At 39.2% G+C, this 14,909-nt stretch overlaps 1 non-coding gene across 1 annotated transcript; it reads left to right on the top strand.

The window, feature by feature from the left end:
• Window positions 1-254: 254 nt before the first annotated feature.
• LOC111759043 (U1 spliceosomal RNA) lies at window positions 255-421 on the top strand. The gene has a single exon (XR_002793140.1). It is a non-coding gene; the product is annotated as a U1 spliceosomal RNA (small nuclear RNA).
• The last annotated feature ends 14,488 nt before the right edge of the window (window positions 422-14,909 follow it).

Raw genomic sequence — 14,909 nt, 5'->3', positions numbered from 1 at the left:
AATAATATGAAATGACAACAGAAAGCCAAAGGACAAAATGGATGAAGTAAGATGCTTCTACAGCAATAACATTGAATGTTAATGGCTTGAGGGCCCCAATCAAAAGACATAGACTGATAGAATGGATAAAACATAGGAGCCAACTATATGCTGCCTACAAGAGACTCACTTCAGAAATAAGGAAAGAAGCAAGTTAAAATTCAAAGTTTGCAAATAGATATTCCATGCAAATAGTAACCAAAAATGATCTAGACATACTTAGCTGGCAGAGGAGATATCATGATCATGAAAGTGCTTTTCCCAGGGTGAGAATTTATTTCCTTTACATTCTGGATGTGCTCACTCCTGCAATTTCCCCAATTGCCTGAAACTTGACTGCATAATTTGTGGGAGTGGAGTATTGCATTCATGCTTTCCCTTAAAATAAAAAAAAAGAACTAGAGTAGCAATACCAATTTTGGTCGAAATAGATTTTAAATGCAAAACTGTCATAATGGATGAAGAAGGACATTATATATTAATAAAAGGGGTAATTCACTAGAAGAAATAACTATACTGGTGGCAGACTTGGCTCAGTGGTTAGGGCTCCGTCTACCACATGGGAGGTCAGCGGTTCAAACCCCGGGTCTCCTTGACCCATGTGGAGCTGGTCCATGCACAGTACTGATGTGTTCAAGGAGTGCCCTGCCATGCAGGGGTGTCCCCCGAGTAGGGGGACTCAAGGAGTGAGCCCCATAAGGAGAGCTGCCCAGTGTGAAAGAAGTGCATCCTGCCCAGGAATGGTGCCGCCCACATGGAGAGCTGACGCAGCAAAATGATGCAACAAAAAGAAACACAGATACCTGTGCTGCTCACAACAACAGAAGCGGACAAAGAAGACACAGCAAAAAGACACAGAGAACAGACAACCATGGGGGGGGGGAGGGGAGAGAAATAAATAAATAAATAAATCTTTAAAAAAATAACTATAGTAAATAATAATACTTACAACCTGAGTGCCACAGAAACAGGAGGTAAATACTGAGAAAGCTGAAGGGAGAAATAGGTGTCTCTGTAATAGTAGTTGGAGACTTCAGTACCCCACTTTCAATATTGGATAGAATACCTGGACAGAGTAAACAAAGAAACAGAGAACTTGAATAATATGATAAATGACCTATACCTTTTGAATATCTATAGAGCACTGCATCCAAAACAGCAGGAGATGCATTCCTCTCAATGACTCATGGATCTTTCTCCAAGATAGACATGTTGGGTCAGAAGAGAAATCTCAATAAATTAAAAAAATATTGATATTACTTCCTCTAATCATAACAGAATGAAGCTGGGACTCAATAATGGATGGAAAATGGAAAATTCACAAATATATGGAGATTAAACAACACACTCTTAAATAATCAGTAGGTCAGAGAAGAAATTTCAAGAGTACTCAGGAAGTATTTTGAGACTAATGAAAATGAGAACACAACATATCAAAACCTATGGGACAATGAAAATGCAGTGCTGAGGGGGAAATATATAGCCCTCAATGCTTACATTGAAAAAGAAAAAAAGAGCTAAAATTGAAGACCTAACTGCACACTTGGAGGAACTAGAAAAAGAATAGCAAATTAATCCCAATCCAAGACAAAGGAAAGACAGTAAAGATCAGAGCAGAAATAAATGATATTGAGAGTAAAAAAATAATAGAGAATCAACTACACCAAAATTAGGTCTTTAAGATATCCAATATTGAAAAACCCTTAGAGGAGATTTGGGGGCAAGATGGTGGCTGCGTGAGCTTGCCTGGTAGTGTCTCTGCAGGGGGCGGCTGGGCAGCGTTGAAGGCTCTTTGAGACCGCGCTGTTTCGGGGATTTTTGCTGGTTGGAAGGTGTCTGGACGTCAATTCGGTGGGAAGGTAACAGAGAGGATACATCTATAATATATAAACGGAGGTCCCAGCTGGGCTCGGGAAGTTCCCTCCTTGGGTGGGCGGAGCCGCGGTAGTGGGCGCTCCTGAAGCTCCGGAGCCGCGGCGGCCAGGGTTTTTGTTTTTTTTCCTTTTACTAGAGGCTTTGCGGTGCTGAGAAATTCGCGGATACTGGGCTGGCTGGTGAGGGATTGTTGGGACAAGACTCCTTTGCAGATTGATTTGGGGAGACAGACGGTGTTTTCTTGTGAAGCGGGGGACGTTTTTGGTCACTGGACAGGGGGGGGCAGTGCTTCCGCCTGGAGCCCCATCCCCACAGGTCCGGCTGCCGATCGGCAACGGAATTGGATTTCGGACAATAAGGGGACACAATTGGGAGACTGTTGTAGGGTGCAGTGAGGGAGGAGGACACGTCTGGAAGCTGATTGGAGGATATTTTGCGAAGTTTGGGATTTCGGATCTTAGAGTCTGTTTTCGGCGTTTCCAGCTGAAGCCCACCCCACCCGGCGGGGCTTGGGATCTGGGTCATTGAACTGGCCGTGGTGTAGAGGCGCCCTCAAGTGGCCGTTGCGAGGGAGCACAGGGAGGGAGCTGTCCAAAGGCTGATACCCTGAGGAGTTAGGTGAATTTCAGGGATCAGAAATTCAATATAAAATTCGCGGATCTGGCTTCCCCCACAGGGCTGACACCCATCTACGGGGATCCCTGAGGGCTGTGTTGCACTGCGGGGCTCCTAAGCTTTCTGTGGACCAGATTTGAGCTTGCCAGGTCTGGGTCCCCTGAACTCTGGCGGTCCACACCCCAGACTCACACCTCTTGAGTCTTCAGTGTCTCAGACTTTCCACCCCTGAATCCATCACGCTCTGGGGTCTACCTGGGGTCCTTGAGTGCCCTGGACCTCAACGTTTGCATTTTATCTTTAATGGTTCATATTGTTTTGTTTTTATTTTCACTTTATCTTATTTCTTACTCTTTTTGACGCCCTGATTGCTAATATTGCATTATCCCCTAGTCTTTTCTCCTAGCGTCTCCCCCAAAGTCCTTTTTTTTTTTTTTTTACAGATATTTAGGGTTTTTTTTTGGTTGTTGTTTTAGATAGTGTTGCAATTGTGACACGTGTATACCTGTATCTCTCTCCCCCCATCTGTTCCCCACCGCTTGCCTATACTCTTTTTCTTTCGTCCTTTTTTCTTGTCTTTCTTTTTTTCTTTATTATAATTAGTGTTTTTTTTTTTTTTTTGGTTCTCTCTTTCCCTCTTGTCCCTCATTTTCCACTTATTTTATTTTAATTCAAGTACACAATACGTGCTACAGGGAACATCTCACATTTGCTGGGTTTTCCCATCCTCCACTGCCTCATTTCTGTGTGAACTGATTTAGGCTACCTACACTATCCCTCTTCCCCTGCATCTTGATAACCACTATCATCTACTGTCTCTCCTATATTCCACCCCCCACCTCCCATTCTTTGATCCACAAAGTATCTAACTCTTAATTTCTAATACCTTTGTTCTGTTTTCTGTCTGTTATCCACTCTTGAAACTATTACCTTTCTTTTCTTTTTCCTTCTCTCATGAAAACAATAGCTTTGTAGTTCATACCATATTCCGCCTATATTCAGTCATCTACTTCATAAAAGATACTCTACCTACAGCTATAACTCTATACAATCTACATGAATCTAACCTCCATCCTCCCAGATCTCATATTCTTGCTTTGTTAACATACATTACCAATACCACTTTACACTTTACCCTTGCTGACACAATTGCCTTTTCCCAACACTAATACTTTCTTCTAAAGTGAACTTAACCAACAACAAGTAACTTGAGTAAGAAGAAAAAAGTGACAAAGAGAAGATATAACACTTATGCAAAAATAACAACTAATTAACCTCCAAAAGCAGACAAAGAAGCTAAGGAACTGATTAAATGCGTCAAAATAAAGAGATGACCAGAAAGCAACAAAAATCTACAAACCAAACCAATAATCAGGAAAACATGACTGAATCCAATCAACAAACCAATAATCACGAAGGGGAGCAAAACTTGGCACAAGCAATGAAAGAACTCAGAACATTCATCACCGACAAATTTGATGCAGTAATGAAAGAGGTTAACAACATGAAGACATCACTTGGAGGGGAAATTGCAGACATACGCAAAAACATAACAGATATGATGGGAATGAACACCACAGTTCAAGAAATCAAAAATACACTTGCAGCAAATATCAGCAGACTAGAAGAGACAGAGCAGAGAATTAGTGATGTGGAAGACAGTACCTCAGAAATCAAACAGATAGTAGAAGGGGTCAATAAGAAGATAGAAAAAATCCAATTAGGATTTAGGGACCTGAATGACAATGCAAAACGCTCAAACATACGTATTATAGGCATTCCAGAAGGTGAAGAGAAGGGAAAGGGGTCAGAAGGAGTGTTGCAGGAAATAATGGCTGAAAACTTCCCAAATCTACTGAAAGAGACAGATGTACATATCCAAGAAGCACAGCGCACTCCACAAGTCATAAACCCCAACAGGCCCACCCCAAGACATATACTTATCAAATTATCCAAGGCTCAAGACAAAGAGAAAATCCTAAAAGCAGCAAGAGAAAAGAAAACCATCACATACAAGGGAAGCTCAATTAGATTAAGTGCTGATTTCTCTTCTGAAACCATGGAGGCAAGAAGACAGTGGTATGATATAGTCAAGGTACTAAAGGAAAAACACTTCCAACCAAGAATACTCTATCCAGCTAAACTAGCATTCAAACATGATGGAGAGTTCAAAATATTCACAGACAAACAGAAACTGAAAGAGTATACCAACAAGAAACCTCCCCTTCAAGAAATTCTAAAGGGAGTTCTGCAGGAAGAAAGGAAAAAACAGGAAAGGCAAAGTTGGAGGAGAGTATAAGACCACCACCAACAACAAAAAAGACCAAAAAAATATACAAACAGAATATGACAAACACAAATCCAATCAAAATATGGCTAACACAAATAATTCCTTGATAGTAATAACACTGAATGTCAACGGATTAAACTCACCTATCAAAAGATTCAGACTGGGACATTGGATAAGGAAATATAACCCATCCATATGCTGTCTACAAGAGACACATCTTAGACCCAGAGATGCATGGAGATTGAAAGTGAATGGCTGGAAAACAATCATACAAGCTAACAATAATCAAAAAAAGGCAGGAGTAGCTATATTAATATCAGACAAAATAGACTTTAAATGTGAAACAATTGTGAGAGACAAAGAAGGATACTACATTTTAGTGAAAGGGAAAATCTGTCAAGAAGATCGAACAATCATAAATATCTATGCCCCTAACAAGGGTGCCTCTAAATATGTCAGGCAAACGCTGGAAAAACTAAGTGAAAGAATAGATACATCTACAATTATAGTGGGGGATTTTAATACACCACTATCAACTCTGGACAGAACATCTCAAAAGAGAATCACCAAAGAAACAAAACATCTGAATAGTATATTAGAGGAGCTCGATCTAATAGACATATATAGATCGCTACACCCAAACACAGCAGGATATACATTTTTCTCAAGCGCACATGGATCATTCTCCAAGATAGATCATATGCTAGGCCACAAAGAAAGGCTGAACGAATTCAGAAAGATTGAAATCATACAAAACATTATCTCTGACCACAGTGGAGTCAAGCTGGAGATTTGCAAGGGACAGAAGCCCAGATTTCACACCACGATTTGGAAATTAAACAGCAAACTCTTAGAAAAACAGTGGGTCAAAGAGGAAATCTCAAAAGAAATCAATGACTACCTTGAAACAAATGATAATGATAACACAACATACCAAAATTTATGGGATGCAGCAAAAGCAGTACTGAGAGGGAAGTTTATAGCCATAAATTCATATATCAAAAAAGAAGAAAGAGCAAAAATCGAAGAACTAACTGCACATTTGAAGGAATTAGAAAAACAACAACAAAGTAACCCAACAGGAAGAAGAAGGAAGGAAATAACAAAGATAAGAGCAGAACTAAATGAAATAGAAAATAAGAAAGCACTTGAACAGATAAACAAGACCAAGAGCTGGTTTTTTGAGAAGATTAACAAAATTGACGAACCTTTAGCAACACTAACAAAGAAAAAAAGACAGAAGATGCAAATACACAAAATAAGAAATGAGAAAGGCGATATCACCACTGACCCAACAGAAATAAAGACTATCATAAGAGGATATTTTGAAAAACTATATTCCAACAAAAATGACAATCTAGAGGAAATGGACAAATTCCTAGAAACACATAAGCAGCCCATATTGACGAAAGAAGAAATTGATGATCTTAACAAACCAATCACAAGCAGAGAGATAGAATCATTTATCAAAAATCTCCCAACTAAGAAGAGCCCAGGGCCAGATGGCTTCACAGGTGAATTCTACAAAACATTCCGGAAAGAACTGACACCAATCCTGCTGAAACTATTCCAAAACATCGAAACGGAAAGAACATTACCCAACTCCTTCTATGATGCCAACATTACCCTAGTGCCAAAGCCAAACAAAGACATCACAAGAAAGGAAAATTACAGACCAATTTCTCTAATGAACCTAGACGCAAAAATACTTAACAAAATACTTGCTAATCGTATTCAACAATACATTAAACGTATTATACACCACGACCAAGTGGGATTCATCCCAGGTATGCAAGGATGGTTCAACATAAGAAAATCAATCAACGTAATACACCATATAAACAGATTAAAGGAAAAAAATCACATGATTATATCTATTGATGCAGAAAAAGCATTTGACAAAATACAGCACCCTTTCTTGATAAAAACACTCCAAAAGATTGGAATACAAGGGAATTTTTTGAACATGATAAAGAGTATATATGAAAAACCTAAAGCCAACATTGTTTACAATGGAGAAATCCTAGACTCCTTCCCTCTAAACTCAGGAACAAGACAAGGATGCCCACTGTCTCCGCTCCTATTTAACATTGTCTTAGAAGTACTTGCATGAGCACTGAGGCAAGAACCAGAAATAAAAGGCATTCAAATTGGAAAGGAAGAAGTCAAAATTTCATTATTTGCAGATGACATGATCCTATACATAGAAAACCCTGAGAGATCTACAACGAAGATTCTAGAACACATAAATGAGTTTAGTAAAGTCGCAGGTTATAAGATCAATGCGCAAAAATCAGTAGCATTTCTGTACACCAATAATGAGCAAGATCAGGAGGAAATCAAGAAACAAATACCATTCACAATAGTAAATAAAAAAATCAAATACTTAGGAATAAATTTAACTAAAGAGGTAAAGAACTTATACAACGAGAATTATACAAGATTGTTCAAGGAAATCAAAGAAGACCTAAATAAATGGAAGACTATTCCTTGTTCATGGATAGGAAGACTGAACATTATTAAGATGTCTATCCTACCAAAATTGATCTACACATTCAATGCAATCCCAATAAAAATCAACACAGCCTTCTTTAAGGAACTAGAAAAACTAACTATGAAATTTATTTGGAAAGGAAAGAGACCCCGAATAGCCAAAGACATATTGAAAAAGAAAAACGAAATTGGAGGAATCACACTACCTGACTTCAAAACATACTATAAAGCTACGGTGGTGAAAACAGCATGGTATTGGCATAAGGAAAGACACATAGACCAATGGAATCGAATTGAAAGCTCTGATATAGAACCTCACATATATAGCCACATAATATTTGATAAAGCCACCAAACCCTCTCAATTGGGAGACAGTGGCCTATTCAACAAATGGTGTCTGGAGAACTGGATAGCCATATGTAGAAAAATGAAAGAGGATTACCATCTCACACCTTATACAAAGATCAACTCAAGATGGATCAAAGACCTAAATATAAGAGCCAAGACCATAAAAACCTTAGAAAGCAGTGTAGGGAAACATCTACAGGACCTTGTAATAGGAAATGGATTTATGAATATCTCACCAAAAGCACGAGCAGCAAAAGAACTAATAGATAAATGGGACTTCCTCAAAATTAAAGCCTTCTGCACCTCAAAGGAGTTTGTCAAGAAAGTAAAAAGGGAGCCCACACAGTGGGAGAAAATATTTGGCAATCATATATCTGATAAGAAACTTATAACTTGCATATATAAAGAACTCCTATATCTTGAAAATAAAAAGATAAACAACCCATTTAAAAAATGGGAAAAAGACTTAAACAGACACTTCTCCGAAGAAGAAATACAAATGGCAAGAAAGCACATGAAAAAATGTTCCAAATCTCTAGCTATCAGGGAAATGCAAATCAAAACCACAATGAGATACCATCTTACACCCATAAGATTGGCAGCTATGAAAAAAACAGAAGAATACAAGTGCTGGAGAGGATGTGAAGGAAGGGGAACACTCATCCACTGCTGGTGGGAATGCAGAAGGATCCAACCATTCTGGAGGACAGTATGGCGGTTTCTCAAAAAACTAGCCATAGATTTGCCATATGACCCAGCAATACCACTGCTGGGTATATACCCAGCAGAACTGAAAACAAGGACACAAACCGATATATGTACACCAATGTTCATAGCAGCATTGTTCACTATTGCCAAAAGTTGGAATCAACCCAAATGCCTATCAACAGATGAGTGGATCAATAAAATGTGGTATATACACACAATGGAATACTACTCGGCTGTAAGAACAAACACACTACAAACACATGTGATAACATGGATGAATCTTGAGAACCTTATGTTGAGTGAAGCAACCCAAACATTGAAGGACAAATACTACATGACCTCAATGATATGAAATAAACAAGCTGCCCTAGATAGCAAGAGACTGAACGATAGGCTTACAGGAAATCGGAGGGTGGAGGAAGGATATGAGCCGATGTCTGCAGGGGTGGAACTTAAGACGAGATGGTGGTAAGTATGAACACAAAGAAGAGATAAAATGGGGGCAAGGGGTTGCCTTTGGTTGGGGCTTTACGGGTTTGAGGGTGGCTGGGGAGGGACGGTTGGGTAATGTTGCCCAAAAGTGGGGGGAGGGAGAGGTAGCATACGAACACAGGAGAGGGTTAGGAGGTGGTGGAGAGTAAAATGCCGAGAAAATAATATCAAAATATAATAAAGAGGGTTACCTGTTTAGAATGCTCGGAGGGGAGGGTCTGATGCAGGACGGGCTCCTGGGGAATGTCTAAATGCTCATTCTGCCAGAGTGGGTGACACCATGGGGTAGAATCCCAAGTAGTGAGAGTGGGGGTGGACCCACATCCTGGGGAGGACTAATGCCACCAAATAGAGGGAACTCTATCCCTCGAGAGAAAGGGTGGCTCCCAGGGCATTGGGGCAGATGAGCAAGTTAGGCCCTAAACACTATTCCATCTATCTCTGGAAGTGGCTCCTCAGGAAACGGAGGTTGACTGTCACTGTGGGCACCAAGGTGGAAGGGAAAATGGACGTTAAATGTGTGGAACCAAAGTAAATGGGGGGCAAGGGAGGAGTTTCTTGAGAGTACACAAGGATGGATATAAAACATGTAATATTACACCATAACATATAGGAGACGACAGACTGATAATGTAAACCATAATGTAAAACATAGGAGAACTAAAAATGTAAAGAACTGTGTATCCTAAAGTATGCACCATAATGTAAGCACAGATATTACCATGTTAGAAAGCTAATATCTCAGACTCTGTACATCACCTTAAGTAAATATGATGTGAATAGGGTGTAAGAGTATCGCTGTGGAAGGAAAAAGGTGTTGTGGTGGATGTATGGGAGTGCTGTATATTATATATATGAATTGCTGTGGTCTAGGACTCCTACGAAGAAATGCTGAATAATTGGGGGGGGGGGGAAAGGATAGGATGTGGAATTTTTTCAAGTCAACATTCTTTATCTAAGTTCTTTATCTAACTTTATCCAAGTTCTTTATCTATCCTTTAAACCCATCGCTATATGCCATTCCCTAGTAAGTGACCATGACATTATATTGGGCTTCAAATTTCGGGGAGTTCCGGATCACAGAGTGTTTCAACAATGGCAATGGAGGGATACTGGTATGGGATACCAATGACAGGTGATATATGGCTGACAGGGAGCTGTACAGAACATATGTCCAGGGTGCATGGTAATGATTGGATATACTCATAGTGGCAACAATTAAAAACCCAGCAGGGGGGGTACTGGGTTCCTGGCCAGTGGTGCTCTGTCGTGGTCCCTAGGGGAGCAGCGATAGTCTCCCAGGTACAGCGGCGGGGACCGGGAGGGAGTGAGGGTTCAACAGTGAGCCCCTGATGCTAATGACTATGCTTGTGAGCTGATAAACCTAAAATAAGAACAAGGCCTAGAGCAACACTGTGCCTGGGAATTTCCTCCTGTCAGCCTTCATGTTACTCAAATGTGGCCAGTCTCGAAGCCAAACTCAGCATGTAAATGCAATGCCTTCCCTCCAGCGTGGGACATGACACCCGGGGATGAGCCTCCCTGGCAACGAGGGACCACTATCAAATACCAACTGATGATGCAACTGGAAAAGGACCTTATATGGAAGGTTCAATGCGGATCAGCAGAATATCCATGTCTACATAAAACAACCTGACTTTAAAATGCTGTTTGACCTAAAGTAAGGGGGAAATGGAAAGGAGAAATGAGTTTATATGGCTACGAGTTTCTAAAAAAGAGTCTGGAGGCTGGCAGAAGGATTGCCCTCATGCACAACTGAGCAGAGTCAGAGAGACAGATAAAGCAGATACAACCCCCAGATATTGGTTCCTATGAAGGCTAAAGAGACCCATGAGAGTTATGGTCATGGCCGATGGGGTTTACTACCAGGGCAGATGGCCCCTCTCTGGAAATGGTGTTTATGTGTGATGAATCTGGACTCAGATGGGATCTCCCTTCATAAGACTTTCATACTAATCTGCTGGAGGTGCAGTTAACGTTGGGGTTTAAGATATAGTTAGGGGATTTGAATATCTGGACTGATAATGTGATAGCCAGGTCCTGAGCCTCAACAGACTCCAGCACCTACAATCTGATTTATTGGACTTACCACACTCAGCTAAGATGGAGTTGAAGAAGGACAATCACCACACCATGGAGCCTAGAGTGATTACAACTGAAAATGGGAGGATGGCAGCCAGCATCCATGTGGAATCTGAGCCTCCTCTCGACATAGAGGTGCAATGGACACAACCAATCCAATGTCCACATAGAAGAGATGGCATTGGATTGGGAAAAGTGGACATGGTGGACGATGGGTATAGGGAAGGGCAGGAAGAGATGAGAGGTGGGGGCGTATTTGGGACGTGGAGCTGCCCTGGATGGCGCCTCGGGGGTGATCACCGGACATTGTGGATCCTCACAGGGCCCACTGGATGGAATGGAGGAGAGTATGGGCCATGATGTGGACCATTGTCTATGAGGTGCAGAGGTGCCCAAAGATGTACTTACCAAATCCAATGGATGTGGCATGATGATGGGAACGAGTGTTGTTGGGGGGGGAGAGGGGGGGTGGGGGGGTGGGGTTGAATGGGACCTCACATATATATTTTTAATGTAATATTATTACAAAGTCAATAAAAAAAAATACATGAGGCAAAAAATAAAAAAAATAAAAAAAATAAAAAAATAAAAAAATAAAAAAATAAAAATTAAAAAAAAAAATTCTAAAAAAAAAAAAAAAAAAGAAAAACCCTTAGGTAGAATTTACGAGAGAGAGAGAGAAAAAAATCAGAAATGAGAGGGGAGACTCTCAGAAATGAGAGGGGAGACCACTGAACCCACAGAAATAAGAGAGATATTAAGAGGATAAAATGAACAACTTTATGTAAAAACAACAACAACTAGACCATGCAGACAAGGTGTATAAATTCTTAGAAACACATGATCCACCTACTTTAACCCTTGAAAGAAAAAAGGAGACCTCAGTCAAACCAATCACAAGTGAAGCGATTGAAGCAATCATCAAAAACCTCTCAAAGATGAAAGTCAGGGGTGAGATGGATTCACAGGTGAATTCTTCCAATCATTCAAAGATGATCTAACACTGATCTTATTCAAGTACTTACAAAAATTGATTGAAAGAGAATGCTACCAAACACATTCTTTAAAGTCAACATCAGCCTAAAATCAAAACTAGGTAAAGATTCTACAAAAAAAAAAAAAAATTACAGACCAATACCTCTAATGAATGTAGATGCAAAAATTCTCAACAAAATACATGCAAACCAAATCCAAAATTACATTTACACAGTTATACACCACTATCAAGTGGTTTTTCAGTGAAGAGGTAAGTGGAGACACGTGCAGAACCAACCTGGAAGAAAAGGAAGCCAGTAGAGATAATCTGCCAGGATAGAGAACCCTGGAGACTTTTCCAACTCACCTTAGAGAAAGAGGCATGGAGAGCCAGAAAAGTGCCACAAACCTATTGAACCTGTGGAGTGGGTGTACCTGCGTGTAAAAATGCCTGCGATGCATATCCTAGGTCTCTGGTTTGATTCCTGTTACCTCCTAAGAGAAGGGATCCAGACGGTGATCCATTGGGTTGTCAGGCACCCAGCTGTTACCTTATGACAGGGAGCATACACACTGAGATCTTGTTGTTCTAGGTTTTTTGCTCCATTATTTTTTTAATCTTTTATATTCTTTAATTTATTTACTAAGACTGGAAACCTCACTTGTGGAGGACAGGCTGCAGGGTGATTGACGAGCACCAGGTGCATGAGATGGAGCCTAGGGGCCTAAGAGGGAAACCTATGTTTTCTGTTTTTGCTTTTTGTCTTTTCTCTTTCTTTCCTTTTTTTCTTGTCCTTATTTTCTCTACTTAGTTTATTTCTTTTCTTCCATTGTTCCCTTTTCTATTGCTTTCCTTTTATCCAACTCTTCCTATTTGGTCTCATTTATTCTCTGTCTTTTTTCTCTACTTTTTTTTTAATCTCTTGTCTTCTCATCTTTCTGGGCATTTTTAAATTGTATTTTTTCTTGTGTTTTTTTAATTCCACCTTTTCTGTTCTTACTCTTTCAGTTTTTTAAATGATTTTTAACTCATTAATTTTCATTTTCTTGACTCTTGTATGGTTCCTTTCCTATTTTTAAATTATTATTACTATTATTCTTTTCCTCCTCCTCTCTCTATGCTTTTTTTTTGTTCTTAATATTTTTTCAAGGGAACACAGACAAGTACAAATATATAGAATAAGAAGAACCAAGTGTCAAAAAGTAAACTTACCACAAAATAGAAACAAAAGAAATCCCTAGATTAGAAAGAGAAGCCAACCTTCCAAATAAGCCCATCAATATAAATAGTTGCCCAGACACCAACAAAAAATTGCAAGCCATGCTAAGAAACAGGAAGACTTGGCCTTGTCTTGAAAAAGATAACAGGAGGAGATACAGAACATGGAACCACCAATTGAAGATTCCCAAACAAATGTCATGAATCAACTTAATTGAATGAAGGAATAGATAAAGGATATTAAGAAGATATTGGGGGAACATACTGAAGAAATCATAACCATACATAAACATATAACTGATTTGATGCTGATGAATGGCACAGTGCAAGGAATAAAAAATTACCTGGAAGAACATAACAGTAGATTTCAACAGGCAGAGGAAAGAATTAATGACTTTGAAGATAATACATATGAAATCAGACAGATAGTAGAACAGATAGATAAAAAGATAGAAAAATGCAGCATGGATTCAGGGAATCGAATGACAATAAGAAATGCACAAATATAAGCATTATAGGCATCCCAGAAGGAGAAGAGGAAGAAAAGAGAGCAGAAAGAGTGGTGGAGGAAATAATGGCTGAAAGTTTCCCAACTCTTTTCAGGGTAATGGCAGTAAATGCCTAGGAAGCACAGTGAACCCAAATAGTATAAATCCTAACAGGCCTATCCTGAGACATATATTCATCAAATAGTCCAATGCTCAAGACATAGAAAGAATACAGAATGCAGCAAGAGAAAAGAGATCCATCACATACAAGGGAAGCTCAATAAGATTAAGCACTGAATTCTAACCTGAAACCATGGAGGGAGGAAGACAGTGGTATGAAATAGTTAAGTTTTTAAAGAAAAAAAACCTGCCAGCCAAGAATTCTGCATCCAGGAAACCTAGCATTAAAAAATGTGGAACAGCACAAAATATTCAGAGATAAATGGAAATGAAGAGAGTTTGTCAACAAGAAACCTGCCCTTCAGGAAATATTAAAGAGATTTCTGCAGGTTGAAAAGAATTAACAGGAAAGACAGGGTTGAAGGAGAGTGTAAGATGGAAGATTACTGGTAAGAATAACTAAAAAGATTAAGGAGAAAAAAAAGCAAAATATGACACATATAAACCTAAATAAGATATGGCTTTTGTAAGTAAAACTTTGTCAGTAATAACATTGAATGTTAATGGATTAAACTATCCAATCAGGAGACACAGATTAGCAGAATGGAAAAGGAAATATGATCCATATATTTGCAAGGAATATGGTTTTACATGCAAACAATAACCAAAAACAGGTTGGAGTAGCTATACTGATATTAGATAAAATAGACATTAAATGCAAAACTATAGCAAAAGGTAACGAAGGACAGTATATATTAATAAAAGGGGTAATCTATCAAGAAGAAATGACAATCATAAACATTATGGACCTCACCATGGTGCCTCAAAATGCATAAGGTAAACACTGGAAAAACTGAGGGGAGAAAGAGATATCTCTACATTTTAGTGGGGAAATTCAAAACCTATCAGACACTATTAGACAGAACTTCTTGAAAGAGGGTTAATTAAGAAACAGAGACCTTGGATAAAATGTTAGAGGGTCTAGAACTAATAGACATATATAGAACTTTACACCCAAGTACAGAAAGACATACATTTTCATCAAGCACATATGGATCATTCAACAGGACAGACTACATGCTGGGTCACAGAATTACTTATAATGAATTCAGAAAGATGGAAATTATAAAAAGCAAATTCTCCA

The sequence above is a fragment of the Dasypus novemcinctus genome, chromosome 22, assembly GCF_030445035.2.
Source record: "Dasypus novemcinctus isolate mDasNov1 chromosome 22, mDasNov1.1.hap2, whole genome shotgun sequence".
Taxonomy (NCBI): domain Eukaryota; kingdom Metazoa; phylum Chordata; class Mammalia; order Cingulata; family Dasypodidae; genus Dasypus; species Dasypus novemcinctus.
This window is presented reverse-complemented; position numbering and strand designations above follow the sequence as displayed.